Source organism: Arachis ipaensis, chromosome B08 (genome assembly GCF_000816755.2).
Source record: "Arachis ipaensis cultivar K30076 chromosome B08, Araip1.1, whole genome shotgun sequence".
NCBI classification, from domain to species: domain Eukaryota; kingdom Viridiplantae; phylum Streptophyta; class Magnoliopsida; order Fabales; family Fabaceae; genus Arachis; species Arachis ipaensis.
The window spans coordinates 111,338,547-111,352,985 of NC_029792.2; the positions used below are offsets into that span (position 1 = coordinate 111,338,547).

A 14,439-nucleotide genomic window follows, 5' to 3' on the forward strand; every position below is an offset into this window, starting at 1 on the left:
CAATATTTAACTTAAAAAAATTTAAGAATATCTCAATTATTGTTAATGACTGAATGTAAACAAATCTCAATTAAACTAATATATATTATTATGCATTATCTTTTAAACTTTATCTCTTTTATATTTTACCATTCAAATTTAAATACCATAAAAATTATTTTTAGAAATATAAATTAATCTTAAAATCAAAACTAAATATATCCTTGCTCATATATAGGTTTAAAAGCTTGATAAGGTTTCTTAGTTTTTTGTTTTGGCCCAATAATACAAATATATGGTTTGTTTATATTTTTTTGTTTTGTGATCTAAAATGCGATAGGAGATAAATTTTTGAAATTTTTATGAAAAAAAGTGTTTTAAAATAAGAGTTAAATAGGATTTAATTATTTTAACTATTTTAGATTGTCCGACGAGTTTAGCCATTTTTCCTGTGCGAGTGACCCTCTCTCTTAAACAGGAAGAATCCTTGCCCAACTGTAAATGCCACAATAGCTAACTCATAGCCACCTCCACCACCGAAGGGACCTCATCGTTAATTTGATCTCTTCCCTCGGTTCTTCTTGTCCACACTAAATTGGTAGCTGGAATTCATCATGCCCAAAGAGAAGAGCCCTGGCTTGAAGATCTTATGGCTCTGGACCTTTGGAACTGCTGCTGGTAATTCGCCTCTCTTTCTTTCTTCTTTTATTCGGTGCCCTCAATTTCGAAGAATCTAATACATTATGACCATTTTTTCTTTGCCAGTATTAGTTGGCAATGCGTTTTGGACAATAATAAGGGACATGGACGCGCCCATGAATGTCGAACAACAAAAACATCATGATCCCCCTCAAATGATAATGGATACGTTGACTCCCCAAAATAAAGCTGATTTTCCTGATGATAAAATATGATTGGCTTATTGTTTTGTTTCTTTAACACTTTTTGGGTTATGACTTATGATATTGAATTCTAGATAAGGTTATGAAAATCGGACTGAACATCAAAATCTAAGAAAATGAATAAGAAAAAGAATTTAATAATCGTTTAAGATGATATGTCATCACAACACCAAACTTAAAACTTTGCTTATGCTCAAGCAAAAAGAAAGATAAATGGAGTTTAGCTTAATGAAAGAGATTTGAAAAGCTTTTAAGATTTGAAAACAAAAAGTAGGGTTTGTGATAATTATTTGTGATTGCATTTGGCTTCTCTTATCCTTCATGAATCTTGCCTACTCAGGATTAGGAGTTTTAAAAAACTGAAATTCGAATTGTATTATGAGATTTCTTTTGGATTTGTTTGACTTGCAGGCATTTACTTTTTATTTGAATTTAGAGAAAAATCTTTGCGATTTTTTTACTTTAAGGGTTTTGTCGCAAGGCCACGTTCAGTGGTTTTTCCTTGGCATTTTCACCCCGCAAGCACATAACTAAGGTTTTGATCCTGACATCGATGCCCAGAACCTCTTTGGACTTCTAAACGTTTTGTCGTAAGGCAACTCTTTAAATGGACTTTCAATCGATAATCCCGGTCTAGTTGACCCAAGTTACTAGGTGATAAACCACCCCTCGGATTTACTGACCCAAGTCTATCCTTAGAACAAGAACGCCTCAGGCACATAACTGGATCCTAATCATTGGTGCTTAGAGCCTTGGAACTTTTGATTTTTGATCTTTCCATTTTTTCACTGCTCCAAGGAATTGATGATTGAAATCTCATAATACTTCTTAAACACTTGGTTAACCGGATGAAATATTGCGGGGATGGAGGTTTATTCCACCCACGGTGAAGACGGTGGTGTTATCCCGCTCACGAGAAAACGAAATTGATTAATTGATAAAAAAATTGGGGTTAAAGGATATAATAACTAATGAAACTAATTTAAGTCAATGACTATGACTGATTGTGGTCTGAATAACCGATTTGGCAAAGATGGTGGTTTTATCCTGCTTGCGTGTTTGAGATCGATTATGATTATTGAATTGGCAAGAATGGTGGTGCTGTCTCGTTGGCATGGCAAGGTCGTGGGTGGTTTTATCCTGCTTGCGTGTTTGAGATCGATTATGATTATTGAATTGGCAAGAATGGTGGTGCTGTCCCGCTGGCATGGCAAGGTCGTGTGTTTCGTCCTGCTTGCGTATTGATGTGATACATGTTCCGGTCAAGGTTGGTAGTCTTATCCTGCTTGTTCGTGGTTCGGGGTAAGATCGGTGGTTTTGTCCTGCTTGTTCGTGGTTGTGGTGTGATGTGAGGACAATGGTTTAATCCTGCTCACGAATTGAGAAGGTTGAGGATTCCCTCCAGTTATACATATATCCATATGTGAATGGGGTTATGATAAGTTATGCTTTACGAGGCCAGTTAAGATTATGACTAGGATTGAATTGAATTGATTAGAGGCTTAGATCAAAAGTGAGGATTCATATGAGGCTTAGGATGAAGACTATGATTAATGATGGATTTGATTATGATAATGGGTTTGGTCGATAATGATTAACCCACGGTGAGGACAGTGGCCTTGTCCCGCTTACGAGTAGGCAAGTTAAAGTTGAGGATTCCCTCTCTTACATTGCGATGTACAAGTTAGGTTGAGAATTTTCTCTTTTGTTGCATCGGGGGATCAGAAAGAAGATTGAGTATTTCCTTCGGTTCAATTCCCAATTATGGTGAGGACGGTAGTTTTATCACGCTCATGGTTTGAGGATAATTATCCTTGTGATAAATGTGAACATCATGAGATTTGATTGAAAAATGATTATAAATGATTGTGATTCTGATTGATGTTTTGGGGATGGTGGTTCGTTTCGCCCATGGTGAGGACGGTGGTTTGGTCCCGCTCACGGATAAACAAGTTGAGGTTGAAGATTCCCTCTCTTGTTGTGGTGGACAAGTGGGGTTAAAGATTTCCTCTCTTGTTACATCGGAGAATTGGATAGAAGGTTAAATATACCCTTGGATTCAATTTCTTGCTATGGTATGAACGAGTTAGGTTGAGGATTCCCTATCGTTGCATCACATTCTCTCTTTGATTGTGAAGTATGGAAGGCAATATATCCCAGATAGCACTGCCTCCAGTAAGATAGTGGAAGGTTAAGGATTTCTTTCCAGAAGGTTGAGGATTCTCTTCTTCTTGTTCCTTCTAGGGATGCACGACAGAGATATTATATCCAGGTTAGCGATCGGATGTGTCAGGTCTGGCAGTTTAATCGACACGTGAGCTTATGGCCAATAGGATAGACATGCATCATATGCATCTATTTATTATTGTTTGGGTGTGCTTGCTGTACTTAGTTTGCCTATGTGAATAATTCTGTTTAACTGCTAAATGTATTAGTTGTTGTATTTGCTCTTTGATTGTGTTTGAATTGCATTACTTATTCTTGCTACTACTAAATTATATACTGAACACTGATCAACTGTGATGTTAGAAATAAATATGTTGAGATATAGTGGAAAGAACTGAGATTGGAGATTACTGATGTAGTTAAGATTTAGTAGGTTGACCTTGTTGGGATTTAGAGAGAACCCTTGGCTTGAACTTTGTGAGTTTGGAGACTAGGATTGCCTAGTGGGTTCATGTATCTTTATGTAGTCTCTATTTAAAACTATTACCCTACTGGAAACCTTCGAGTTTTCACCCGTTGTGAAAATTTCTGTTTTACAGATATAGGACGTGACGCACCTCGCTGAGTGTGCAGGTTTCCTTTTGGCAAAGTGATGAAGAGAATTATTGTGTTGGTCTAGAATTTCTCTTATAGAAACAAGAACTTCGTTGTAAGCATATCTCCAAACCAACAAACAATTCTCACATAAAAAATTTGAGTTGTCACAAGTACAAACCCCAATGAAAATTAACCGAAGTATTTAAACTACGGATCGTCTCACAAAGAATTGTAATGAAGTATTCAATTATTGGCTATGAAGATGCAAAGGGGGTTTGATTTGGAAATTGGCAAGAGAAGTATAAATGGGCAAGAAAATATAAAAGCAAGAAAGTAAACAACAAGAACTAATAAAATAAAAGAAAGAACTCTTGGCTAGACATAGGTAATTTGAGATCACCATCCTTGTCTACACACCAAATATTGATAATTATGAGGGGCCAACCTATTAAGTCTACTTCTAAAAGCTTTAAGTACGTAATATCTACTCCTAAGCTTGAAGTACGTCAAATAGGCTTGATCACATCAACCCATAAGTCCCAACCTATCTACTAATTAGATTAGTAGTGGGTTAGTGTCAATGGATATCAAATTGATCACCAAGGGTTCTCAAATTACCAATCCAATGAGACTCAATGACTCAAGGTCACTCAATTCCCTTAGCCTAGGCCAAGAGTAAAGAAAACTACTCAAAAACTAGTGAAAGCGTTTTAACAAACACCTAGTGTGCAAGAAAAGTAAACATCATAAATTGCAAGAATCAATAAAATCTACCAACTACCAATTACAAGGAAAGTAAGATCACAACTCAAATCAACCATAAAAGAACATCAAACCTTAAATTGCATTAAAGAAAATATTCAAATCCAATAAGAGTTCATGAATATAAAAAAGGCATAAAAGTAAAATTAACACTACAAATCATGAGAATGAAAGAGTAGAAGCAAGAATTCATAAAGGAAACAAGATGAAAACATGAAATTGGACATAGATCTAAGAGAAATTAACATAAGAACCCTAATTCTAGAGAGAAGAGGGAGCTTCTCTCTCTAGAAACTAACCTACATGATGCTATACTACAAACAATTGCTCCCCCTTACCCAAGCTTGAATTTTGCATGAAATAGCATCAGAAATGAGTTGGATTGGGCCCAAAATGCTTCAGAAATCGCCCCCAGCGATTTCACCTTTAGTGGGCCACGTGCAACATTGGCATGTACGCGTACAGTGCGCGTACGCGTCCTTAAACGCGAAGAAACTATGGCAAATTTTATATTATTTTGAAGCCCCGGATGTTAGCTTTTCAACGCAAATAGAACCGCCTCATTTGGACCTTTGTAGCTCAAGTTATGGTCGATTGAGTGCGAAGAGGTCAGGCTTGACAGCTTTGCAGTTCCTTCATTTCTTCATGAGTTTTCCCACTTTGCATGCTTTTTCTTCATTCCTTCAATCCAATCTTTGCCTTCTAAACCTGAAATCACTTAACAAACATATCAAGGCATCGAATGGAATTAAAGTAGATTAAATTTAGCTATTTTAAGGCCTAAAAAGCATGTTTTCACACTTAAGCACAAATTTAGGGAGAATTACAAAACCATGCTATTTCATTGAATAAATGTGAGAAAAGTTGATAAAATCCCCCAAATTAAGCACAAGATCAACCACAAAATTGGGGTTTATCAAACCTCCCCACACTTAAACCAAGCATGTCCTCATGCTAAGAATAAAGAAGGACAAGAAAAGGGGTAGGAACATTTATTCAATGCAAAGAAACTATATAAACCTATCTACATGCATGCAACTAAATGCAATATGACTCTACCTACTTGGTCAAAAGTAAATCAATCCCCAAGAACACATATGCACATGTAGGGCTAAGTAGTATGATGATTCATGAATCCTACCAATTTGAATATCAAAATAAAGCACAAATAGACTTGCAAGAAGAAAAGCTCATGAAAGCCGGGAACAAGGAATTGAGCATCGAACCCTCACCGGAAGTGTATCCGCTCTAGTCGCTCAAGTGTATAGGGTCGATCACTCAATTCTCTTCTAATCATGCTTTCCATGATTTGTTTTTCATCTAACAATCGACAATTATTCAATGCATGCATACATTCATCATGAGGACTTATTCATAGGTTGTAATGGGGCTAGGGTAAAGGTAGGGATGCATATGGTCAAGTGAGCTTGAAATTTGAATCTTTGATTAATCTAAACTCTCACCAAACACATATAACAACCTATACAATTCTAATACAATGCATAGCTACCCATGATTCCCACTTTTTCACATACTCATGCATTCTCTTTAATTAACATTCCATATGCATTGATTTTTATTGAACTTTACCTTGGGGCATTTTTGTCCCCTTTTTATTACATTTTTTTCTATATATTTTTGTTTCTTTTATTTTTCTATTTTTTTCCATATATATTTTTTTTTCACATTTTTTTTTCACAACAAAGTATATACAAACGTATCAATGCATATTGTTTTACATATTTAATGCATAAGCATGTACCCAATCCCATGATTTTCAATAAAAAATACAAAATACATTTTTACCTCAGCCAATGTCCCAAGTTTCCCATACCCAAATGATACACACCCTCACTAGCCTAAACTAATCAAAGATCCAAATTAAGGGACATTTATTATTTTTCACTTAGGGGTAGTGATGTGCTAAAATTAAGAACAAAAGGGATTAAATAGGCTCAAAATTGGCTAACAATGGTTGATGAAAGGTAGGCTATTTGGGTAAGTGAGCTAAATGAAATGATGGCCTCAATCATATGAATGCATGTATACATGGAACAATGGACATAAAGAATCAAACAAATCAAAAATCACAATCATAGAAAGAGAACAATGCACACAAGAATGAAAATAAGTGGTTATAAGATGCAACCATACAATTGGGCTCAAAATTCACATGCTTGTGTTCTTAGCTCAAAAACCATGTTCTAAAATAAATTCTTCAAGCAAGTTCACACAAAAAAATTTTTTTTTTTCAAATTGGTAGGGTGCCCTAAAGATAATTTCTTGAAAAGAAGTCATCACCCTTACCAAGTAGTCTTAAAATAAGAAGAAGTGGTAAAAATATGTACAAATTCTAACTAACATGTATCCTAACATGCAATGGAACAACTAACTACAAAGAAAATTAAGAATTGGCGTTGAAAACGAAAATTGTTACCAATGGAGATCGGTCGGACGACCTCCCCACACTTGAAGATTGCACCGTCCTCGGTGCATGCAAAGAAGAGCAATGTGGATGGGTTGCTACAATTGCTGAGCTCCTTCAAAAGGTTGTGCGGGTGAACTTGTTTGTTGCCCCATTTGAAGCTTATCCTTTTCCTCTTGGTGGCCATCCTAAAAGGAAAGAAAAAGAAAGAAAATTAAGCCTACAACAAAGATATCAAACAATAGAACATAGGCGGGGGCTAATGCCAAATAAGAGCATGGTTCTCTACTACATAGTAGCTACGCATGTGAGTGAGAAAGCAATATAGACAAGGGCATATCAACTAATACTTGATGAAAGAACAAAGTTAAAGCATGAAGAACACTTAGGAGCATCAAGTTTAATCAACAATTGACACAAACAAGATTAGTGGTAAGCATGAAAGCATTTGGTCCCATCCCAACTCAATGACAATAATGTACAAAAACAAGGGATCAGGAGTTAGGAAGGACTAAAGCACTAATCTTCTGTGTAGAGCAAGTATTGCAATTAATGCCAAACAAGTCACGAAGTACCAAGATTAACCAAGAAATTCTCAACAATTGAGTAAGAGAATTCAACACCATTATTAAAATGAGAAACTTAGAAAATAAAATAAGAACAAACTATAAAAACAAAATTAAAATGTAATGAAGAAGAAGAAAAGAAGAAAGAAGGAGAGAGGAGAAAGGAGAAAAACAGGGTGCAAATCCGCGCATAAGCGTCATGCGTGCTTACGCGCGGATGCAGCAGGGACAATCCACGCGTACGCGTCATGCGCGCTTACGCGTGAATTGTGCTTTTTGCACAGTGCACGCGCGATGTCCGCGCAACTCTCGGGAAAGTGTACTAGGAGTTGTGAAACCACGCTGACGTACGCGCGCACAGCGCGCTTGCGCGCCGATGCCCTTTTTTTTTTCTTTTTTTTTTAAAGATGCTTAAAACAAAAACAGTGCACTCTTCTAATCTACAAGCATTCTAAAACAACTAAAATTCAAATTTAACAAAAATCTTTAAGTTTTTGAAAAATTTTCAAAGACAAAATAAACAAAACTTGTACTTCAAGCAACCTACTTTAACAACAATCTAAACTAATCAAAACACACTACTACAACCTATCAATCGAAACAAAATGTATAAAGAGTATAGAAAAGAATAAAAATACCTATAATGGCAACTCAAATCACTTATTAACCAAATCTAAAAGAGAGTGGAAAGAGTTTACCATGGTGGGGTGTCTCCCACCTAGCACTTTTAGTTTAAGTCCTTAAGTTGGACATTTGGTGGGGGTCCTTACTAGGGTGGTTTATGCTTGAATTCATCCTTGAATCCCCACCATTGTTTGCATCTCCAATGACCACCGGGATCCCAAATTAGGCGCATGAAGCCTTCAAGTAAGCTTAAGTAAATGACAAGGCCCCAAGCGTTTTGATTGTTGACATGAATTCCGGGGTCCCAAACCTTGTTCTTGCACCCATCTTTTCGCTGACTACCATAGTTAAATTTGGGTGACAAGGCTTGTGAATTCTCGATCAAGCATCCAAACGTTCTCCTAGACCCATGCAATTTGATTCTACACCAACCATTGCCATTCAACTTTGAGCATGCAACCATCATGAACTTAGTGTGATGTTTCCAACCACTACACAACTCTCTCCTACTCTTAACTCCACAAAGAGCTCTAAGTTGACCATCATTTTCAATCAAACCATATTCAAGTGAGAAGGCAAAGCTTAGGGATAGGAATTTTACCCACTTGAATGTTGTGTTGGATGATGGTGACTTAGGAAGGGGAACCTCCCCACACTTAGACAATGCGAGGTACTCCTTTGTGTTCTTTCTTGACTACCTCCACCTCTTGGCAAGCTTCTTCAACTTCAACCTCTTCCTCTTGACAAAATTCTTCACATTCAACCACCTCTTCACCAACTTCTTCTAGCTCTTTCCCATTCTTCATGTCACAATATGGAGGTAATGTAGAACTTATCTCAACATTTACCTCAATATCAATAGGGGAATATTCCTCAAATACCAAAGGATCATGTGTTGGTGTGGGCTCATCTCCAAGAGGAAGATTTGTTATTTGCTCACCTTCTTCCAATTCTTCATCATTCATTATATGCTTAGGAAGTTGCGCACCCTCCTTAACATCAAATTCAAGCTCATTGGAAGAAGGTTCAACAACTTCCACAAAATCATTAACAACACCACTTGATGTGGAAATGTTCTCAAACTTGGAATCCACCTCTTGTTCAACTTTGCCTAGCTCTTCAACCACTTCTTCTTCATTAACAATCTCTTCACTCTCCACTTGTTGCAAGACATACCCCATCTCCTTGTCCTCATGTTGAGATTCTAAAATCTCTTTCATGCTCCTTTCTTCGGTTGATTTCTCACATTATAAAATCTCTTTCATGCTTTGCTTGTTGCATGAGTCCAATGATTCCAAGATAGCAGTAATGTTAGCAAACTGAGCCATGATTTTTTCAAATATGGGAGGTGATTTATCTTGTGCTTGAGAGTTCTCATACATTGGAGGTGTCTCATCTTGGTAATAACATGGAGGTGGTGGTTCTTGAGGGTATTGGGGGTTGAATTGGGGTGATTCTTCATATGGTTCATATAGTTCACAAGGTGGTTGGTATGGTGGATATGGGTTAGGATCATATGGAGGTGTTTGGTGGTATGAGGCTTGTGAGTGTGGTGATTCAAAACTATGTTGGGGAGGTGGTTCATAGGCATAGGGTGGTGGTGATTGTGATTGACAACTGCAATAAGGATCATCACACACACTAAATGGATATGCATTAGGATTAGGATTATACGCATAAGAATCTGGAGAGTAGTTACGTTGGGGTGATGCTTGGACGGCTAGAGTGGCATAGAATACCCTTTGGTCCTTGCGTATCTCTGTGAGGATAGTAGTCATGTCCCCAAGCACTTTTGTCAAGCTTGGTTCGGAAGGAGGTTGTTGCCAAGAAGGTTATTCATAAGCTTGGGGCTCCTCGCACTTTCGATTTTCAAATCCTTGATGCACATCCTCATTGAAGCTTCCATTTCCTACAACATAGTTTGAACCACACTAATAGCCAAAGTGACAAGAATTCATAGTGAAAGAGAAAATAAAAACAAAAGGCTAACAAGAATTAAAGAAAACTAAGTCCTACAACTAGCAAAAACCAACAAACAAACCAAAAATCAAGCTATTCACAATATATACAATAGCCAATAACATAACACTATTGCAATTCTCCGGCAACGGCGCCATTTTGATGAAGAGAATTATTGTGTTGGTTTAGAATTCCTCTTATAGAAACAAGAACTTCGTTGTAAGCATAGCTCCAAACCAACAAACAATTCTCAAATAAAAAATTTGAGTTGTCACAAGTACAAACCCCAATGAAAATTAACTGAAGTATTTAAACTCCTGGTCATCTCACAAGGAATTGCAATGAAGTGTTCAATTATTGGCTATGAAGATTGATGAGCGGATAATTTATACGCTTTTTGGCATTGTTTTTAGTATGTTTTTAGTAGGATCTAGTTACTTTTAGGGATGTTGGTGATGCCCTTACGGAAAGCTTGCCATGGAAAGGAGTAAGACTGATTGCATGAAGACAGCGGGAAAGCAGAGAGTCAGAGGAACGAAAGAATTGCTATACGCTTATCTGAAATTCTCACCAATGATATACATAAGTATTTCTATCTTTATTTTTTGTTTATTTATTATTATTATTCGAAAATACTATAACCATTTGATATCCTCCTGACTGAGATTTACAAGGTGACCATAGCTTGCTTCATACCAACAATTTCCGTGGGATCGACCCTTACTCACGTAAGGTTTTATTACTTGGACGACCCAGTGCACTTGCTGGTTAGTTGTGCGAAGTTGTGAAGTTATGCTTGGACCATGGTATTGTGCACCAGTTGTTGGCGCCATTGCCAGGGAGAGAACGAACAACAAATTTTACAACCTCAGAGTAACAATTTCGCATACCAAGTTTTTGGCGCCGTTGCCAGTGATTGTTCGAGTTTGGACAACTGACGGTTCATCTTGTTGCTCAGATTAGGTAATTTTCTTTTTGTTTTACTTTCAAAAAAAATTTTTTTTTCAAAAATCTTTCAAAAATTTCTCATCTGTTTTCGAAAAAAAATATATATATATAAAAATTTTAAAATAAATGTTTTCAAAAATATATTTTTCTTCAGAATTTTTAAGAATGAATTCTAGTGTTTCATGATGATTTGTTGAATCCTGGCTGACTGTAAGCCATGTCTAATCTTTTGGACTGGGGTTTCAACTTATCATCACAAGAGCTTGTTGATCTTCACATACTTAGTTGCTCTATACATGGAAAGTATAAATATCTTCTAAAGCTTGGCTGGCTAGTAAGCCATGCCTAACCCTCAGATTGGAGCTTTAGGCTAAGAGTACAAGATTCCTGGAATTCATATTAAAAATTTTGAAATCCTTATTTTCTTTTTCCTATATGTTTTTTTTTTCGAAAATAATATACAAAAATCCAAAAAAAATCATAAAATCATAAAAATCAAGAATATTTTGTGTTTCTTGTTTGAGTCTTGAGTCAAATTGTAAGTTTGGTGTCAATTGCATCTTCATTTTGCATTTTTCGAAAAAAATCATGCATTCATAGTGTTCTTCATGATCTTCAAGTTGTTCTTGGTAAATCTTCTTGTTTGATCTTGATGTTTTCTTGTTTTGTGTTTTTTCTTGTTTTTCATATGCATTCTTGCATTCATAGTGTCTATACATGAAAAATTTTTAAGTTTGGTGTCTTGCATGTTTTCTTTGCATTAAAAATTTTTCAAAAATATGTTCTTGATGTTCATCATGATCTTCATAGTGTTCTTGGTGTTCATCTTAACATTCATAGCATTCTTGCATGCATTCATTGTTTTGATCCATAACTTTCATGCATTAAGTCTTTTTCATGTTTTTCTCTTTCATCATTAAAAATTCAAAAATAAAAAAAATATATCTTTCCTTTTTTTTCTCTCATAAATTTTGAAAATTTGGATTGACTTTTTTAAAAAATTTTAAAATTCAAGTGTTTCTTATGAGTCAAATTAAATTTTCAATTAAAAAAAATCTTATCTTTTTCAAAATCTTTTTCAAAAACCAAATATCAACTAAACCAATATATATTGTTATGTATTATCTTTTAAACTTTATCGCTTTTACATTCTACCATTCAAGTTTAAACACCATTGAAATTGTTTTTAGAAATACAAATTAAGCTCTGTATAGTAGAGTGTTATAGTTAGGCTAAAACAGTTTTACAAGTGAATCTACTTGCGTAACTTCACATCAAAAAAAGAACTACCTTTCACAATGATCATATGAATAATCGTTAAAAAAAACCAATATGAGAGACTTTCTGTGTGAAACATTTTACCCGTATCAAAATTAAACTCAAAATCAATTGATAAGAATCTGTGTGAACATAGTTTATATTTAATAAAATAATATTATAGTGTTATAAAAGGGCTTTCAGTATTAAACTTGGTACAATGCACCTTTCCCAAGATACCATTTGCTTTCACCCTGAATTTCAATTTTTTTCTCCAGCTATCATGCCCAAATCTCGTAACTCTTATACCCCCAACCATGAAAATAGCATTGGTGATGGTGGTGCTATTAAGAGCTTTAACGTTACCCTTTCACCTCTTTCTTCACCCAATTCTGCTTGTGATGACACTACCACCACCATCAGTGATCCGCATTACCCATTAACAATTAATGGTAGTAATAATAGTGAACCAATGAGTGAGATTAACCAACTTGACCTGAATCAAAAGTTGAAAGGAAAGAAAACAAATGCATATGGTAATAATGATGATGTGAATCCTAGTTTCATTCATCGTGCATCATCGTCATCATCCAGAGGTGCAGATCTGAGTGATCATGCAGCAAAAGAGATGTTGAAAACTTATCCAGTTGAACATGCATGTCCAACGAAGGAGAGTCTGATTTGGATGCAACAAAATCTTCAAAGGTATGATGATGATTTTCCCTTTAAAACATTTTATGGGTCTTCTGGTTATGAAAAATTCTTTGAGAAAGTGGTGTTGAAGCCACAAGGAGGAGTAGGAAGAGGAATAAGAATAGTTACTCACAATGATAACAGTAACAACGAACCAATTAGAAACAACATCAATCCGCAGCACCATCATATAGATGATCCAGATAATAATAATCAAAAGAAGGTAATTGATGATGTTTTAGTTAATGATGGTGAGGATGGAAGAATCCAGAGCCTTCCTTACAAGAAAAATAGGCCATACACATGTTCAAAGTGTATGGCGGTGTTCGAAACATCACAAAATTTTGCAGCTCATATAAGTTCTCACTACAAGCATGAGAGTAGGGCTGAGAGAATGAAGAGACAAATGGCCAAAATGATGCGTAGAAGCAAAAAAAGGACCGTCCTTGAACATCAGCAACAACATATCAAGAATTTTAGAGGAGGAGGAGGAGGATCTGCTTTGCAGGTGAACGTGGAAGATCAAGCCCATCATAATAATAATTATGATGCTCCTCCTGGTTTTGATGTTCGTTTATCTGTTGGCAAGATCAAGATGGAACCTTTTCCATAGATGTTGTTATGTTATGTTCTTTAGCTCCTGTTTGCTATTTGAATTCACAAGTTCATTAGTGTTTAGTTATGGGTTCTAATTGTCATGGTTATAGAGTTATATATATGTATTATTAATTATGTCATATTTTGTTGAATTGTTGGTTTTTAGTGATGTTATGTGTGTATTTGGACATTGGTCTTTTATATGAATTATTTTGTTGTGGGTGTGTGCTACTGAATCGTGGATTTGAGCTATGTTTATATGAATGATTAGAATGATAATGATGATATTGAAATTATTCTTCCGTAACTCTTTAATGGCAAAAATATTGATAGTAGTTTACATGCTAATAAATGGTAATAAATCTTTTAAGAAGATCGAGAATTTAATGTGATAATAGTAACAAATAGGAGTGAGAATGTTTTTCAACGTTTACTTTTTTAATTATTTCCATTCAAATTCGATATTGGAGGAACAAAAAATGTGATATATAATTAGCTTTTAAAACGGTGCCTCTTAGCATAGTTATTAAAATCGGATCGGCCCGGCCGGTTTGACCAGAAAATTGGTAAATCGGACCCAACACTAGTCCGGTCTAAGATTAAAACCGCTTAAGGTAGAGAACCACTGCAAACTTATCAAACCCGAAGAGAACTGGACCGGACCGAACTGCTCGATTGAAGGCGAATCTACAATGCTCCAGCTTTCTGCAAGTCTACTTTGCTCCATATGCTTCAGCGCTGCCAACTGTCAAGCTTGTGTTTTTTGGAAAATTTTCCAAAATACTTCACATGGGATTTGAACCCTTGCCCCCAAGGATACAAGAAGGATGATCATATCACTGAGCTAGAATCTTTTATTTTACTTATATTCAATTTATTTTAATTTTAACGTCACTCATTTTAAAGTCAATTATATTTTATTTAACTATAAATTTTATAAAATATATACAAATTAAAAAGATAA

The 14,439-nt window shown here is 35.6% G+C and overlaps 1 long non-coding RNA gene across 1 annotated transcript in view; it reads left to right on the plus strand.

The window, feature by feature from the left end:
- The window catches only part of LOC107611896, a 55,527-nt gene continuing 41,479 nt past the window's right edge, over nucleotides 392-14,439 (plus strand). Inside the window, exon 1 of the long non-coding RNA XR_001613507.2 lies at nucleotides 392-657. This is a non-coding gene — a long non-coding RNA (uncharacterized LOC107611896). The remainder of the gene's footprint in view (nucleotides 658-14,439) is intronic.